Below are 19,113 nucleotides of genomic sequence, written 5' to 3'. Positions count from 1 at the left end.
CGGATGGCGACGGCGTGGGGCATCAACGGGGCAAAGGTGTTTAAAGCCGGCTCCGCCACCCCTGAGGGTCAAGGGAGCACCCTCTATCCGCTCTTCGTAAGTGCCATTGCTGCTGGCCTGGTGCCTCCCTTCTCCGAGTTCTTCCTCTCTGTCCTCCGCCACTATAAGCTACAAGCCCTGCATCTCCACCCCAACTCCGTCCTTCTCCTGGCAATCTTTGCCTATTACTGCGAGGCTCACGTAGGGGTGCAGCCCTCAGTGGCCTTGCTGCGCCATTACTTCTACCTCTGGACCTCTTGTGGTACTGCTTCCGCGTGCACGAGCTTCGTCGTGTACGGTGGCGCCATTGCCATTTCGAACCCCAAGAAAAGGATTGAGGGCTTCATGAGAAAGTGGGTCTTGGTGGATGCTGGGCGCATCCACCCTCGGCTGATCTTGCCCACGGAGCAGCCCACGAGCTCCAGCAATTGGGTTCGAGCGGAGCTCACGGACCCCCGCGCGAAGCTGATGTTGGAGAAGATGGACGCGGATTTGAGGCCGGCCAATATGGCGGCGGCGAAGCTGACCGGCGCGTCGCTGCTGAGGGAATTCCTGGAGCACCAGCTTGCTCCGCTTCGACAGTACTCTCTTCTGATGTGGAGGCCCCGTCCGAGCCCCGCGGCCTTAGCCGACGAAGATCTGGCTGCGGTCCTCCAGTCTCTGGTCGGCGGCGAAGTGGCGAGATTGGCGGGCGCTCCTACGCCCTTGTTCCTCCGCGACGACTGGGAGCATGTAGTGGAGTCCATGCCCGTCTTCAACGGGGATGGGCCCGTGCCCATGGAAACTCCCGACGAACCGGTGGACGTGCCCTCCGACGACTCCAGCGAAGAGGAGGAAGGAGGGGAGCGGGGAAAAGGGCCTGGCTCTGAGGCGACTGACGGAGAGTCGAGGGCTCCCCTCCCTTGGCGCAGGTCCCGCGTTCTCTGCCTCTCTCCGAGCGATGACGACGAGGATGACGACGAAGACGACGATGAGGACAACGACGAGCAGGACGGCGGGAGCTCACCCCCGATCCCGAAGAAGGACAGGACCGGGCTGATCTCCCGCGGGTCTGCCCCGGCCCCGGGGCGGACCGCAGATGCACCTTCCGCCTCCAAGCTTCCCGAGGTTGACCCTTCCAGCCGGCTTTCAGGCTTCAAATTTGGCCGGAGGCCGTTTGAGCTCACTCGCGACGACCCGTAAGCATTCGATTCTTGTCTTTATCTCTTGCTCTACTTCTGAGGCTTGACGTCCGCATTTCTTGGATAGGCTGGCGCCTGCAGCAAAGAAGCTAAAGGGAGCTCCCGAGGTTCCACCCGTGGCAGCGCCTCTGCCCGCGAAGGAGGGTGATCACGATGCACAGGCTTCTCCTGCCCGGTCGTCCTCGCGAGGCCTGGCTAAGTCGGTTGGGGCGAGCTCAGCCCCCATGGCCCAAGTGGCTCCCGAGGTGCTCTTGCCTGCCGCCGCCACTACAGCTGTCGGGGCGAGGCAGACTCCGCCTCAGGATGCTGCGGCCACGCTGCCGCCTTCTCCTCCTACTCCACCGGCTACTGTCTCTCCAACTCCTTCTGCCATTCTGGATTGTGCTGTTGCTGAGCTGGACCGACTACGACAGGATCTTCTTGGCGCCGACCCCTGCTTGGTGGCCGGGCGCTTGGATCTGGCTTTAGGATGGGTTCGCTCCGATGCTTCGATTCCGGCGGCGCTGGTCCAAGCCTCGACGGCATGCGACGAGGAGAAGCAGGCCGTCCTTGAGGCGAAGGCTGCTCGTGACGCAGCCCTGGGGGAGGTGGTCGACGTCCGTGGGCGTTGCAAGGCGCTGGAGGGCGAGCTGCAAGATTTGCGGGACCAGATCGCGAACGAGGTCCGCCTTCGCCAAGAGCAGGAAGAAGGCGTGAAGGCTCGCGAGGCGGCTCTCAAGGAGAGGGAGGTCAAGCTCAAGAAATGCCGCGACCGCCTTGGCGCGCTGGAGCAGGAGTTGGGGGCGAGGAAGGCCAAGCTGGACGACGAGGCCCTGGTTCTTGCCGAGGACCGCGTGGCCTTCACGGAGATGGAGGCGAGGGCTCGCTCCTCACTGAGGACGCTCTACGACAGCGGCCTGGAGAGCCCACTGGCTGGCGCCGAGGACGGCGCCGCCAAGCTGCTTCCCTTGCTGGTTCACGCTCTTGAAGATGTCGCCCTTGGCCTTGGCCCCACGGCCGAGGCCGAGGCGCGTGTCCTATCTTCTGCAGCACTGACGCGGGTCCTCACCCACATCTACGTTCGCGATCCTGGTGTCGACCTCGACAGCCTACTGGAGCCAGTGAGCGGCGAGCGTGCCGCTGCCGCTGCCGAGGCCGTGAAGGGTCGCGCAGAGGCCCTGCTGGGGAGGTTCCGGGCCTTCAGCACCAAGCCGAAGCAAGGCGCTGCCGACTCCACCACTCCGTGAGGCGTACCCGATCCGCGCTTCTCCACCGCCGACAAGTGACTCCGTCGCGGCTCCTGTCCTACCTTTAATTCCTGCACATGTATCATGCCTTGGGGAGGCGTTTAAACTTGCGTTTGGCATTGAGATAACAGTGTGGACTGTAATATTTGCTTTTGAATTCCTTGAAATTTGCGCCTTTCCTTCCTACATGCTTATGTTCTACGCCGGCAGAGCCCGGCCCCGCGCATGCCTCACCCAGCGTTGGTCCCGACCGGAAACCAGGACGGGGCCAAGGAGTGAGGGGCCACGTGACAAGTTAGGCTCCTGAGTCGCGATGCTCAGGAGTCCCCCTTGGCGCACGAACATCAAGTAGGGAGATGTGATGCGGGTGGATCTACCGTTCTACATCTGCAGAGCCTGGCCACGCGCGTGCCTCACCCAGCGTTGGTCCCGACTGGAAACCAGGACGGGGCCACAGAGTGAGGGGCTACGTGACAAGTTAGGCTCCTGAGTCGCGATGCTCAGGAGTCCCCCTTGACGCTCAAACGGCCTTCGTACCTTGGCTCCGCTCGGGGAGAGACGCGCGACGAACCAGGCCCGGGGGGACCTGGCTGGGCGGCGTGCGTCTGGGTGTGACCCAGACACAGCCCCCGTGCCCAGCCCCCTCGCGCGGCACTCCCAAGGGGAGGCGTTACGATGAGGCTAGGCACTGAGCTCTGGGCTCCCTAAGGTTGGTGCGGCCCGGGGGCCACCCTCAGTTGTTTATCACCAGCGCGGAGCATAGCGCTACCGTATGTGTACGGGCATAGCCGCTCCTCGGCAGTGTCGTCAGCCAGCGCAGAGCATGGTGCTTCCACTGGTACATGGGAGGGCCCCCCTCCGAGAGGAGCCCGCGGGGCGTGTACATCCCCGCCCTGGCACGTGGCTGGCATGGTAGGGCCTGGCGAGGTGTATCTGGGCACCCGTGAGCCAGCGCGGGACTCCCGGGGCCCTACCTCTAGGCGGGTTGCGCCTGGCACTGGGCCTTATCTTGTGATGTGTCCCTGCAAATTTGGTTAGATGTCGGCACTCTACGTCCTCGGGTCCCAGCCCTCGAGCTGGTCTCAGCCGTCGCTGGTATGCCAGGTCGCGATGCCATGGACAAGGCCAGAGGGTGAGGGCTGGAGAGCCAGTAAGAGCCCTGAGTCACGATGCTCAGGTACCCCCCCTTTAACGTGCAAGTGGTCGGCATGGAGAAGAAGAGGTGCCATGGACCGGCATCAAATAATCAAGCATGGTGGGTCTAACGCATAATCGGAAATAAACGCAAATGGGATATATGCCGCTGGGCCTGGCCCGAGCGGCTTGGGGATCATGTAGCCTGAGGGGCGTCCCCAACAAGGTAAGCTAACAACATGGAATAAAAAAGGGATACACGCCGCAGGGACGGACCCACGCGGCCTGGGAATAATGCAGCCCTGGGGGGGCGCTCCCAGCTGGAAATAAAACTCGAAAGATGTCACCTGATGATGTTGAGGATGAAGGAGCGTTGGTGTAGCAGGCTCGGTGGGCTGCGGTAGCGGATCCTCACGAGCCCCCAGGCCCAGGGGCCTCAGGAGGCTCCGGAGGCACTGGCGGCTCCTCGCGGGCCATCTCCATCCCTGCCAGGGCTGCAGAACGCCTGGCCTCTCGTGCCTCCGTGATGCCCTTCATGAGGCGCTGGTACGTGTCAGCCGCGTTCGGCAAGCCGTAAGGCAGGCGAACGTAGCTGTGGGGTGGGCCTCCGCAGCTCCCCACTCGCGAGGGCCAGAGGCACTCCAGAGAGGCGACTCAGTTGAGCCCTGTTATGTCGATGCAGACACGCAGCCCACCATCCTCGCCTGGATGGGGAGCCACTGCTGGTAGGCGGCGGCCGCCTTTCATGACTCTTGACTCCTGTAGCTCCTGAATGGCCTTGCTGACGAACTCCTGAGGGTCTGGATCTCCTTGCCTTGCTCCTTCTTGAGGGAAACATGCTTCGAAGCACGCCTCCATGTGGTGCCCAAGCGCATCCCTCGTGACCCTAGCTAGGTCGGTGGCCCTCCAGGGGAGAGCCCCCGAGCCCTGCCTGAGGAGGGCGCTGGGCACGTTTTCCTATGAGATGGAAGGAGGTTCCCCCTGGGCAGGTGCGGGCCCGGAGGGGCCTGCCTCCTGAGTGGTCAGGCCGGACGATGTCTTCTTCTTCTTAGGGGTGGTCTCAGGAGGCCTCCTGCTTCCACGATCCGGGTCTTCCAGTGACGCGGCCTGAAAGGCTCGTTCCAGGGAACACACCGCGTCCTTCTCTTCACAGGGCACCGTGATGACTCCACCGCTTCCTGGCATCTTGAGGACGTTGTAGCCGTGGTGAGTTACGGCCATGAACTTGGCCAGCGCTGGGTACCCAAGGATGGCGTTGTACGGCAGGTGAATGTGAGCGACATCGAAGTCGATGAGCTCGGTGCGGTAGTTGTCGCGTGCCCCGAAGGTGACAGGGAGGCGGACCTGCCCAATCGGGGCCGTGGTGCCGTCGGTGATACCGGAGAAAGGCTTGGTTGGCTGAAGTTGGCTGTAGGGCACTTGGAGGTTGTTGAATGTGTCCACGGACAGGACGTTGACCCCTGCCCCGCCATCGATGAGGGTCTTGGTGACCACCACGTTGCTGACGATCGGGGAGCAAAGCATCGGGAGAACTCCGGCTGTAGCCGCACACTTGAGCTGATCTGCTGAGCTGAACGTGAGGGAGCACGCCGACCACCTGAGAGGGCGCGTGGCTTCGAGCCTGGGGAGGACTGCGTTCACTTCGCGGGCGAACTGCTTGAAGATGCGCTGAGAGGCTGGGGCTTGAGCCCCGCACAGGATGCAAGTGATCGCGCGCGGCTCCTGGAAGCCCCCAGCCCACTCGTCCTGGTGGCGGTCCTCGTTTCTCTTTGGCTGCTGCGGCAACAGTGGGAGGCCCGCGTTGCCTTGCGGGCGATCCTCGCGAGGCTGATCGCGCCACCCTTGGCGCGGGCCACGGTCTTCCCAGCGTCTTGCGTTCCTTCCTCCTCCTCGACCGTAGCCCCGGTCACTTCGGTCAGGGTGACGGCCGATCCTTCCTTCTCACACGGCTCGGAGCTCTTGACATTCGTTGGTGTTGTGGGTGTGGAGGACATGGTACACATAGCACCGGCTGCCCTTGGAAGGTTCGGGCTGATCTCTGCCCCGCTTGGTGTCTGGTTCTGCCGCGAGCACGGCAGCCCCCTTGCGCTTCACATCCTTGGCCTTGGGATTCTTCTCTTCTGGGTCTGCGGTAGGCAGCTCGAGGAGGGAGAGACGCCCTTCCTCGGCCCTGGCACACTTGGTTTCCAGGTTGAATAGCTCCAAGGAAGTGCACAGGTCTTCATGCATCGCCAGCTCCTCCTTCATCTTGACGTCGCGCACGCCGTCGGAGAAGGCCGAGATGATGGCCTCCTCAGTCACCTTGGGAATCTTGAGGCGCGCATTGTTGAAGTGCTGGATGTACTTCTGCAGGGTCTCCTCAGGCTATTGCTTGATGCGGCGCATGTCGCTCACGGCGGGTGGCCGGTCGCGAGTGCCCTGGAAGTTGGCGATGAAGCGGGTGCGCATCTTGTCCCAGGAGGAGATTGTGCCTGGAGCCAGGTTCAAGAGCCAGGTGCGGGCCCCGTCCTTGAGTGCCATGGGGAACCAGTTCGCCATGACCTTCTCGTCTCCGTTGGCAGCTTCGATGCCCAGCTCGTAGAGCTGGAGGAACTCTGCAGGTTCAGCTGTGCCGTCGTAGCGAGGAGGCAAGTCTGGCTTGAACTTGCCGGGCCACGCGACGCTGCGTAGCTCGGCGGTGAAGGCGCGGCAGCCTGTTGTGGCCACGGGAGGCCTTGGATGATGGGGAGCTTGGTCTTGCATGTCCCCACGCGCTGCAGCTGGGAGCAGCGCGGGGTCTTGACGTGCAGGAGCAGGAGCATGGTCGCGACGTGCTGGAGCAGGGAGCGCCCGGGTAGCTTCTTGCGGGCGAGGGACTTCTTGACAACTCTGCTCTTGCCGTGCTGGCGCGTGACGGAGCGAGTTCCGCCCAGGGGCCACGCGCCTTGGAGCCATGGCGCCGTCCTGAGAAGGAGGCGGCCGGGGCGCCGCCGGAGCTTCATCGCCCGCGCGGGGCGGGGTGTGGTGGAGCGGAACGGAGGCGCAGGAGAGCCCCCTGCGGCGCGGACGAGCTCGGCGACGCGGTCGAGCCATTCTTCGTAGATGTCGTCGACGGGATGGTAGCGCAAGAGCTCATTCGCCGCGACGAGTGCAGCCCGAGCCTCCATGGGCGCCCGGAGCGCGCGGGACGAAGAACTAGCTGGGGTGAGCAAGGGAGTTGCGGTGCGGCCGTCTTGCCGCACGGACAGATGCTGGGACGATGCTTGCTGCTCGTCCCCCGCCGGGCCGGTGGCGGCGTTGATGGCAGATGACGGGGAACGGCGAGGACGCCCGCCGACAGGGGCCGTTTGGGAAACGTGGGAAACGTGTGCGGCCCGGCGCTCAGCGCGGGCCCGACGAGCGTTAGACATGGGCGTGATGGTCGGAGGAGAACGGGGTGGTGGAAGACGAATCCCGGTGCACCCCTACCTGGCGCGCCAAATGTCGGATTTAGGGTTCCGGTAGACCCTTGAGGTTCGAACACTGGGGTGCGCGCAGAGATTTCGCCTCCTACCTACCTGCACCCCTCCGCCTTGCTAGGATCTAAACTACGGAAAGAACAACACAAGAGACACAGGGTTTATACTGGTTCGGGCCACCGTTGTGGTGTAATACCCTACTCCAGTGTGTGGTGTGGTGGATTGCCTCTTGAGCTGATGATGATGAACAATACAAGGAAGAACAGCCTCGCGAGGGTCTGTTCTTGGCTGGGGCGATGAACTGTTGGGAGGAGTTCAGTCACCTTTCTCTCTCTCTCTGATCCTTTCTTTTATCCTTCGATCCCCCCTATTTCCTTCCAACCCCCTTGCTCTGTGGGTGCCTGGTCCTATTTATAGAGGCCCTGGTCCTCTTCCCAAATATCGAGCGGGAAGGGAGCCAACAATGGCGAGCTAATTTGAAGGGGGACAGCTAGTATCAGCTATCCTGACAAAAGTAGTCTTCGCCTGCGCAAAGCTCTGGTGATGACGCCGTCTTGCGCTCCACGGTGACCTCCGTCTTGTAGTCCTCATGGTCTTGGTATCGTTGAACCGAAATGGCAACCTTTGCCTGATGCCTCGGTACTCCACGGCTGCGCTTGCCCCCTTTGCACCAAAGAGGAAAGGAGGACACTGCGCGGGCTGGCACCCGCCTGGCGCCCTCGGTCGTCATGGCTTGCGTCACGGGCACCTCGTGAGGTACCCCGCCTTGATCTCTCCGCCTCCTCGCGAGCCAGCCTAACGAGGCCGTGCCTGAGGAAGCTCTGCGTCGTCCGCCCCGCGAGGCTTGGCCCCTCGCGAGGGTCTTGGGTTTGTGTTGGTGAAGATGGGCCGCGCTGGGCCCCCGTTTGAGCCAAGCCGTAGGCCGCAGGCAGGCAAGTCTGGGGACCCCCGTTCCTAGAACGCCGACAGGTATGAAGTGGGAAGATTGTCTTCCATATGCCGAGTTCTCCTACAACAACAGCTTCCAAGCGAGTTCGGGCAAGGCCCCATTCGAGTTTCTCTATGTCAGTAAGTGTCGTAATCCTCTTAACTAGTCAGAGACTGGAGAATGCCAACTTCTTGGCAATGACTTGATCACAGAGGCTGAAGAAATGTGCAAAGTCATTCGTGAAAATCTCAAAGCCGCGCAATTGCGCCAGAAGAGTTACTATGATAGCAAGCATCGTTACTTGGCTTTCGAGATCGTAGACCATGTCTACCTCCGCGTCTCTCCAATGAAAGGTACTCGTCGCTTCGGTATCAATGGGAAGCTTGCCCCTAGATACGTTGGTCCTTTCAAGATCATTGGCAAATGAGGCGATCTCGCCTATCAACTTGAGCTTCCATCCAACTTTGCAAACATGCACGACGTGTTTCACGTGTGTCAGCTTCGCAAGTGTTTCAAGACTCGTGACCGCATGATCAACTTTGAAGAGATTGATCTCCAAGAAGACCTATCTTATCATGAGCATCCCGTTGCTATTCTTGAAGAAACTGAGCGCAAGACTCGCAACAAGTCTATCAAATCCTGAAAGTGAAGTGGTCACATCATTCCGACCATGAAGCCACCTGGGAACACGAGGACCACCTCCGTTCCGAATATCCAGAGTTTTTCCAGTCCTAGATCTCGGGACGAGATCCTTTCGTAGTGGTGGAGTGTTGTAACGCCCCATATGTAACCTGCCATATTTGTATTCCAACCCTTGCCATTTCCGGCACTAAGTTATGATATTCCTCGTTGTTGTGTTTCGTCTTCGTTTTGCTTTTGTCTTTGTCATGCATCTCATATCATGTCATCATGTGCATCGCATTTGCATACGTGTTCGTCTCATGCATCCGGGCATTTTCCCCGTTGTCCGTTTGTCACATCCCTGCTTTTAGTCATGCATTAGGATTGGATGAACATGTGCATCATGTTTAAATTACTTTTAAACTTGAAATGGGGCCTAATCAACCCCAACACGCCCCTGAAAATGCTAATTTCCAACAATTGGAATTTCAATGAACCCAAAATGCCCTTCATAAAAGCCCACCATTTTTGGTCTTGACTAAAACCTCTGCCAAAAATGGTATTGCAATTTATGAAGCCATTCTGGATTTTTGAACAAGCCATAAGTATTTGAATTTGGGCATTTTAAATGCTATAAATATTTTAAAGTGCTCAAATAATCTTGGAAGCATTTTTAAGCAGTTGAGAATATTCTCAAATGTGCCTCTGAATATTTCCAGAGTTTTTGGAAATGAAATAGTATTTATCCTATTTCAATACACAGAGCAGGAAATAAATAAAAGAGAAAACAAAAAGGACCAGAGACTTACCTGGAAGCCCACCAGCCGGCCCACCTAGTTGGCCCAGCCCAGCAGCCGCTCCACGCAGCTGCTTCGCCTAGCCAGCGAGGCGAGCAGGTGCTCGACGGCGAGCACAAGAGCTCGCCACGCCACCTCTCTGCCTGCCTGCCGTTGCCCGCGCCAGCGCGATGCCTCGAAACGCCTCTGCGGCGCCACCCCGACCCGCTGGACACCTCATTCCTCCCCCCTACTCTCTCCCTCGCTCCCCCGAAGCCATGGCCGACGCTGCTGCAGCCATGCCACCGTAGTTCTCACGTCCACCGTTGTCCTCGCACCGCCCTGCCGTGTCCACGAGCTCCAACACCGTCCTCTCCGTCGAGCAGCCCGAGCCCCAAGCGCTCGCGCACCCTGCTTCGTCTTCTTCGAGCTCGACGACACCAAGCACCTCCGTAGATGCCCATCGCCGTCGCCGCCGCATCAGCTCATCCCCGACCGCATCGTCTGCTCCTACGTCACCGCCATGAGCTGCTGCACCTCCCCATCCTCCCCGCTTGCCTTCTTGTGCACCACAGCGACCACACCGAGCTCGCCTGCATGTGCTGCCACCTCTGCACGTCGCCGTCGTGGCCACAGCCACCCTGGCTTGATTCCGAGCATGCCATCGCATTCGTCGCAGCCCAAGCGGCCCGTAGCACCTTTCCACGTGCCTCGCCGTGCCCCGCAGCCTCAGTTTCGACCTCGCCCGAACTCCGGCGGCCGCCAAGGTCATCGCCGGCGATGTTTCCGGCCACCCTAGCTCCACCCACTGCCAACACTCGATGTGGCTCGCTCCCCGCGTCACATAGCCGCTCTCCGCCGTCGATTTGGTCGCCGGAGACGCAAACCGAGCCCTCCGTTGTGTCTGGCCTCGCCGGCGGCTAAACACCGGCGGGTTTGACCTGTGGACTTGACTGGGTGGGCCAGGTTGACATCCCCCCTGAGCCTATGACAGGTGGGGCCGGCCTGTTAATTAGTTTAGGATTAGTGCTAACTAATTTTAGTTAGTTTAGGTCACTGACATGTGGGCCCAGGCCCTACTGACAGTTTGTTACTACTAACTTAATTCTGTTAGTTAGCTGACTCTGGCGCCTTTGACTCGCTGACCCTGGCGCCTGGCCCACAAGTCAGGTTTGACTGGCCCTGGCGCCTTTGACTCGCTGACGTCACAGTAACGCAGTGCTGACGCAATTATTCATTTTCTGGATTTATTTTCATATAGGAAATTCCAGAAAATAGACTAAACTTCTAAAAATCATAGAAAATCAACCATAGCTCCAAATCAAACAAATTATATATGAAAAATGATCAGAAAAATTCAATCTATCCATCTGTAATGGTTTCATGCATGACAAACCACTTTAACTTTGCTGTTTAGGTGAAACAAGCTAACACACTCATTATGCATAAGAACTTTAACCCTAATTTGAATTTTTGATTCAAATGGACCCATTTCAACTTGTTTCACATTGCATTAGGCAGGACACATCATTTTGCCATGTCATAGCATGCATCATATTGTTGCATATTGTCATGTGTTGATTATGTTCTGTGTGTCTTTCGTGGTAGGTTCTGCCTCCGAGGATATCTCCGACTATCCAACTGAAGGGCAGTACCCTACTACCACTCCATCAGGCAAGCAGCCCCATTGATCATATTGATACAATCCCATGTTCTCGCCTCTGCTCTCATTTACTGCATTAAGACAACATCGTTTCAAACTGTTGTGTGCTACGGTAGTGGAACCCTTATCCTCTGCATGACCTGTCATTGCCACAGTAACTAGATGAAACCCACTAGCATGTGTAGGAGTTGATTGAGCCATGTATGTGTTTCCTACCTTGCTATGCCGGCTATGCTTAGAGTTGTGTCAGGTCTGGTTCATCTAGGTGATGGGCTAGAGTGAAATGATTATGTCGTTAATGTGAGGAATGTGTTGAACATGATTTGGTAAAGATATCGATGAGAGGCCATGTAGGATTACATGGTGGGTTGTTTCATTGAGGTCGTCCATAAGAACTGAGATCTGTATGTGTGATTTAAGATTCAGTTACTACCATACATTGGGCCCGAATCCAATGGACCCTCTCGGCTTCTTAATCACCCTAGTACTCTGTCCAGGAGTTGCAATTAGTTTCTAGTGTTTGTAGGTTATGTGTTGGCGGCCGTGCGTAGCGCTGACCCTAGGGGTGGGCTATGTTGCGGTAGATACACCGTGGCACGGTGTATCGAGTCACCCGTTTGGTGTCTCGGGAACCCTGTTCACATCGTTCGGGGCCGTATGTGGAAACCTCGGCCGGACTCCCTGCGGATGGAACCTGGATAGGCGATAAACCTGGACTAGAGACTTGAGTGTTTAGGTAGGCCGTGGCCGACACCCTCGTTGGGCTTCCGCTTGAAGGTTGCCGAGTACATGTCGAGTAAACGACGGTAAGTGGTGAGAGCGTGTAGGAAGAAGTACACCCCTGCAAGGTTAACATCATCTATTCGAATAGCCGCGTCTGCGGTAAAGGACTACTTGGTTGCCTATACAGTTCATAGACAAGTTAATGGATACTACTAAAAGACTCAAGATAAGTGTGAGTACCGAGGATAGCTCTCTAATAGGATGACGAGGGAGGATCTCCGGTGGAGTATTGTGTTGGTGATTAGTGGACTCGTGTGCGAAAACTATTTGACTGGTGGTGTACCATAGGATAGCTTAGCCAAGAGTCAAAGTTGGATTGCTACAATAACTCCACCACCTTCTTGAGAATGAGCATGTATAGTAGGTTCTGATGTAAGACTTGCTGAGTACCTTTGTACTCATGTTTGCTTAATTACTGTTTTCAGACGACAACACCGCCCCCTCCGATGGGTTTTATGTAGATCTCAATGTCGATGAGTGACTTGCCACCCAGGTGGTGATCCTGGCCATGGAGGGCCCTATGTAGATAGACAGGCTCCGAGAAGCCTTCTTTCTTTCTAGTGTCTGTACTCAGACTATTTGCTTCCACATGTGCTTGTATGCTTGTATGACTTGAGTGTCGGGTCATGTGACCCCTACCTGTATGAACATGTTATGTATGGCTCTCTGGAGCCTTTAAATAAAGTATTTGAGTTGTAGAGTTTTGTTGTGATGCCATGTTGTATTTGCACATATCGAGCATATTGTGTGTATGATTGAAATGCTTGGTATGTGTGGGATCCGACAATCTAGTTGTTTATCCTTGGCAGCCTCTCTTATGGGGAAATGTAGTCTAGTGCTCCTTGAGCCATAGTAGTCCGCTACAGCCCGGTTCACCAGAGTCCTGCTAGCCCAGCACTACTACTCAGGACACTTGACTGGCCGGCATGTGTTTCACTTCGTTCCTATGTCTGTCCGTTCGGGGAAATGTCACGCGGTGACTTCTGGAGTCCTGCCTAGCCTGCTACAGCTCGGGTTCCCCGGAGTCCTGTTAGCCCAGTGCTACAGCCTGGATTCACCCGCTGATGACCGACATGCTCGATGTGGTTCATGTATGCCTGTCTCCATAGGTCTGTGCCGCTTTGGGTTCATGACTAGCCATGTCGGCCCGGGTTCTCTGTCATATGGATGCTAGCGACACTATCATATATGTGAGCCAAAAGGCGCAAACGGTCCCGCGCCATGGTAAGGCGATACCCGTGGGGATACCGTGCGTGAGGCCGCAATGTGATATGAGGTGTTACCCGCTAGATCGATGTGACTTGGAATCGGGGTCCTGACAGCGTTGGCATCAGAGCCGGACTGCCTATAGGTTCATTGAGCCAAACTGGTCGATGTCGAGTCTAGAAATGCTTTAGTTATATGTAGGGGAATTGATTGTGGGAGGGAACGTAAGGCTCTTTTACTCCTTTACCTTATGCCCTCTGATCTGAGTCATTCTCTTCTCATTCAACATGGGTTAAGGACTAGGCTCTCTTCTTCTATTAGGTTCACGTGTTGCTAATCCATAGTAGCTTATAGGATTGTTGTTACCAGCCATAGTTCAATTTCTACTACTTTTAGTATGTTGCCAGTTGAATCAGAACCTTGATCTGATGTTGTTGAGTGGTATTGCAAACTATTGTGGATGTCTAAAATTGTTTCTGAGCATTTACAGCCGTTATACTGTCTGATTTTCCCTAGAAAATTCTAATGCCTTTGCATTATTCTGTGCTTTCAGATGGCCACCCGTTCATAGAACCAAGTGGTTCGTCTGACCCGGTGCCTCGATGTGCCCGGCCACACGGCCATGTTGGTTCGAGTGATGGTCGAGTCAGGCTATCGGTGGTATCCAGAATATACCGTCGAGGAGCAGTTCAGAGACTTCAACCAGAGCCAGTACCTCTGTACCGTCAGGATATATCCCTCTTATCCTGGAGCCACTGAGCCCCTTCACTGTTCCTATGGACTTGGGGTCACTATTGAGATGTCTGTGCAGGATGTAGCCTATTCAATGATGACTATCATTCGAGCCAGGACTGCCTTGCTACAGAACACCGAGTTCCGTTACATGTTAGCCTCACTTCCTGGAGCACAGGGGTACTATCAGGCTTTGTACTATGACTCTTCACATGAGGAGTCACTACTCCGCACCACTACCGAGATGCTCGAGGATAAGGACCGCGAAAATCGGGCCTTGCGTATGGAGCTTTTCCACACTCGTGTTGATCATTGGGCCACTTTGACTCGGTTTGCACCTGCGGTGCAGGTAGGATACATGGACATGAGGGACTTGTACCCTGTACGGTCTGGATTGCCAGATTGTATGGAGTGGTGCGATGTAGGAGGCATCACCCCTCCTCGTGGTCCCCGTCTGCCACCACCTGTGGGACTAAGGCCACATCCGAGTCCCTATGGTCCGCAGGCTTCGCAGGACCGTCTGTTCCCAGATGATCATGTTCCACTTCCAGGCTTTGGTGGCGACTTCTATGAGGATTACTACGGAGCCGCCTGAGCTAGTAGTAGTTTCACTAGTATTGTAGTAGTTGTATTCTCCACAGTCCTGCGGGACCGTGGGATACGACTTGTTGTGTATCACGCTCCGGAGGTGTAGAAAAATAATGTATAGGAGCTTGGAATGCCTTCGATGAGATGTAATGTCTTTCACCGTAGTTGTACTCTAGCCTGGGCTTGTACTAAACTATGTACGATGTGTATGACCAATGGTACATATATGGCAGCTTCTATATTACCATGTCGTGCAATGAACATCTTAGCATTCCATGTTATGCATTACATTCTACACTTCCTTGCTAAGTTTATACCATCCTTATCTAAACTGTTGTCTTGTTTTCTCCTAGGATGGTCAACACCCGCAGCAACCCTGCTGCCCCGGAGCAGGGGGATGCCAGTGTAGCTAGGGGTGAAAATCTACCTCATCCGCCTTCTCTGGCCGAAGTTATGCTGGAGGCAGAAAGAAACAAGCGTGAGACTAACCGCTTGCTGGAGCGGATTGAGCAGAACACTGCACGCCATCAGCAAAATGACTTGGTGTCAATCAATGATTTCATCAAGTTGTACCCACCAAAGTTCAATCATTCCGTCGGGCCCCTCAACGCGGATGACTGGCTCCGCAACATCACACACAAGCTACGTTCTGCCAACGTAGCCGAAGCTGATAAGGTTACCTATGCTGCCTATCAACTCGAAGGCCCTGCTAGCCTTTGATGGGAAAACTTTGAAGCTATGCGCCCGGTCGGCCAAATCACTACTTGGGCTGAATTCAGTGAGACTTTGCATGAGCATCGCATCCTGGAAGGTCTCATAGATCGCAAGAGGGAAGAGTTATGTAATTTCACCCAAGGAAGACTGATTGTGGATGCATATAGTCATGAATTTGGGAATCTGGCACGATATGCTCATGAAGAGGTATCCACCGACGCTAAGAAGCAGGCAAGGCTCCCCAAGGGACTTAGCCCTGAGCTTCGCCGCGATGTTTGTCTGCACGAGTGCACCTCCTTTCAGAAGTTGGTCAATATAGCCATCAGTGCTGAGACAGGCCAGTCTGACTATGACGCTTCACGCAAGCACTCTCGTGATTTCGGTTATTCATCCGGCTCGGGATCTCAGAAGCGCCGGGTGTGGATTCCAAGCACGACACTGCCACCCAGGTTCACTCCGAGGCCATCCTTTGAGGCGCCTCCTCCCAACCAGCAGTTTGCACCGTCCAAGCCCGATGGTGGCCCCGCTGCTAATGCTGCTCCATGCCCCAATGCTGTGAAATGTTTCAAGTGTGGAGAGCCGGGTCACTATAGTCGAGAGTGTCCCCAGAACAATAACCCCAATCAGTCTGGGAAGTCCGTTGGCCGTGGTAAGCCAGCGGGAAAGACATTCTACGCCAAGCCGGTCACCCCTGCACGTGGCCATGTCAACTATGTCTCAGCTGAGGAGGCTCATGATGATCCTAACGTCGTCCTTGGTACGCTCCTTGTTAATTGCCATCCAACATATGTTCTTTTCGATACTGGAGCATCTCATTCATTCATATCTGAGAACTATGCTCGATTGCATAACACGACATTCTGTGACATGCCCACTTCCGTGGTAATTCAAACTCTGGGTTCCAAATGGCAAACTTCTAGAGTAAGCCATGGGAACGAAATTCTTGTCTATAGACTTGTCTTCCTTGCATCTTTAATAGCTCTCAAGTCCTCGGACATAAACATCATCTTGGGTATGGACTGGATGTCAGCTCATTATGCTAAGATTGATTGTGCCACTAGAACCGTTCAACTTACTCACCCATCGGGCAAGACAGTCATTGTCTTAACTCGAGTGGCAAGTGCCAGCTTTACTCCCTAAATGCCAACCCCCTTCCAGACCTTGAAGATATTCCGGTAGTCCGAGACTTCTCGGATGTCTTTCCAAAAGAACTGCCAGGTGTTCCACCTGACAGCGATGTCGTGTTTGTGATAGACCTTGTTGCAGGAACCGTTCCAATTTCTAGAAGACCCTATAAGATGGCACCCTTAGAACTAGCCGAGCTTAAGTGCCAACTCGATGAGTCCTTGAAAAAGGGTTTCATCCGTCCGAGTTCCTGTCCTTGGGCTTGCCCCGTCCTTTCATCAAGAAGAAGGATGGAATGGATCGGATGGTTGTAGATTACCGACCTGTCAACTTGGTGACTATCAAGAACAAGTATCCGCTTCCCAGGATCATTGATCTGTATGATCAGCTCGCTGGATCCTCAGTCTTTTCCAAGATGGATTTGAGGTTGGGCTACCATCAAATCAAAATCAGAAACGGGGACATTCCCAAAACGGCCTTTGTTACCCGTTATGGCCAATACGAGTACACCATTATGTCCTTCGGTTTAACCAATGCCCAGCCACCTTCTCCCGGCTAATGAACTCGGTCTTCATGGAGTATTTGGATAAATTCGTCGTATTATACCTCGATGATATACTCATCTACTCCAAGAATGAAGAGGAACATGCCGAACATTTAAGGCTGGTATTGACGAAACTTCGAGAGCATCGCCTTTATGCCAAATTCTCCAAGTGTGAATTTTGGTTGCCAGAAGTGACCTATCTAGGCCATGTAATCTCTGGTAAGGGTATTGCTGTCAATCCCAAGCGAGTTCAAGCCGTCCTTGATTGGACTCCACCTGAGACAATCAAGCAAGTTCGGAGCTTCCTTGGCTTAGCGAGCTACTGCCGCCGCTTCGTCGAGAATTTCTGCAAGGTTGCTAAACCTCTAACTGAACTCATCAAGAAAGATAAAAAGTTCGAGTGGACCCCACAGTGCGAGTTCAGCTTTCAGGAACTGAAAAGATGCCTAACATCTGCTCCCGTACTGGTACCACCAGATTTCTCCAAGGACTTTATCATCTATTGCGACGCCTCACGACAAGGACTAGGTTGCATACTCATGCAAGATCGTCAGGTAATTGCCTATGCTTCACGGCAATTACACCCACATGAGGAAAATTATCCCACACATGATCTAGAGCTTGCAGCTGTAGTCCATGCACTTAAAACTTGGCGACATTACCTCCTCGGTAATCGTTGCGAGATCTTCACCGATCACCAAAGTTTGAAATATATCTTTACCCAACCGGATTTGAATCTCAGGCAAAGACGTTGGGTCGAGTTGATCTCGGATCACGACTTAGGTAAAACTTACACCCCGGGAAAGCCAATGTCATGGCTGATGCACTAAGTCGTAAATCCAATTGTAACAACGTGATGTTACAACAAAGTCAACCACTTCTCCATGAGGAATTTCATAAGCTTAATCTTCACATTGTTCCTCGAGGATTCCTATCCACCCTGGTGGCAAAACCTACCCTTATGGATCAGATCATCAAGGCACAGAAGGTAGATCCGGGAATCTCCCATATTAATAGAAACATTAAGAAAGGAGTCGTGAATTGTTTATCTGTTGATGATCAAGGTGTCGTATACTTTGGAAACCGCTTAGTGGTTCCCAAGGCACGAAACCTGAGGCGGCTGATCCTTAAGGAAGCTCATGAATCCCCTCTCACCATTCATCCCGGTAGTACAAAGATGTATCAAGACCTATGCCAGAGGTTTTGGTGGACTAGGATGAAGAGAGAAATTGCTCAATACATTGCTAGTTGCGACGTCTATCGTCATGTTAAAGCAGAGCATCAACGGCCTGCTGGCACCCTTCAACCTTTGGCTATTCCTGAGTGGAAATGGGATAAAATCAGTATGAATTTCATTACTGGGTTTCCCAGGACCAAGAGAGGGAATAATGCTATCTTCGTCGTGATCGACCGTCTTTCCAAAGTAGCCCATTTCCTACCTGTTCGTGAGAGTATAACCGCTAGCCAGCTAGCTGACCTATACATCTCCCGAATAGTGTCTCTTCATGGTGTCCTATTGGAAATTAACTCAGACCGTGGGAGTCTCTTCACCTCTCGATTTTGGGAAAGTTTCCAAAATGCTATGGGAACTCGTCTCTCTTTTAGCACTACCTTCCACCCTCAATCAAGTGGTCAAGTAGAGCGAGTCAATCAAATTCTGCAAAGATATGCTCCGAGCTTCTGTCATCTCATTCAGAATGGGTTGGGAGAAATGCCTTCCATTCGCGGAGTTTGCTTATAACAATAGTTATCAAGCTAGCTTGGGCAAAGCTCCTTTCGAAGTTCTCTATGGACGAAAATGTCGAACGCCTCTTCACTGGTCAGAAACCGGCGAAAGACAACTCTTTGGCCCGGATATGATTCAGGAAGCAGAAGAGCAGGTTTGCGTTATTTGTGAGAAATTGAAAACAGCTCAATCTCGTCAAAAGAGCCAATATGATCGTGAACATAAGCTCATGTCTTACGAGGTCGGCGAGAAGCCTCACCTTCGGGTTACTCTGTTAAAGGGAACCCATCGCTTCGGTATCAAAGGCAAGTTGGCTCCTTGTTAGATTGGACCCTTTCGCATTCTTGCCAAACGAGGAGAAGTTGCCTACCAATTGGAACTACCTCTGCATCTTTCCAGAGTTCACGATGTCTTCCACGTTTCTGAACTCAGGCGTTGCTTCGCGGATCCTATCCGTGGAGTGGACCACGAAACGCTTGATCTGAAAGATAACCTCTCATATCGGGAATATCCCGTTCGTATCCTTGACCAAGCCAAGCGTACCACTCGACGCCATAACATCAAGTTTCTCAAGGTTCAATGGTCACACCATTCCGAAAAGGAAGCCACTTGGGAACGGGAGGATCGTCTTCGACTCAAGTACCCCACCTTCTTCCCAACAGATCCTGAATCTCGGGACCCGATTCTTTT

Source organism: Triticum urartu, chromosome 3A (assembly GCF_056163025.1).
Source record: "Triticum urartu cultivar PI428250 chromosome 3A, HENAU_Tu73, whole genome shotgun sequence".
Lineage (NCBI taxonomy): Eukaryota > Viridiplantae > Streptophyta > Magnoliopsida > Poales > Poaceae > Triticum > Triticum urartu.
Note: the sequence above shows the minus strand (reverse complement) of the source record.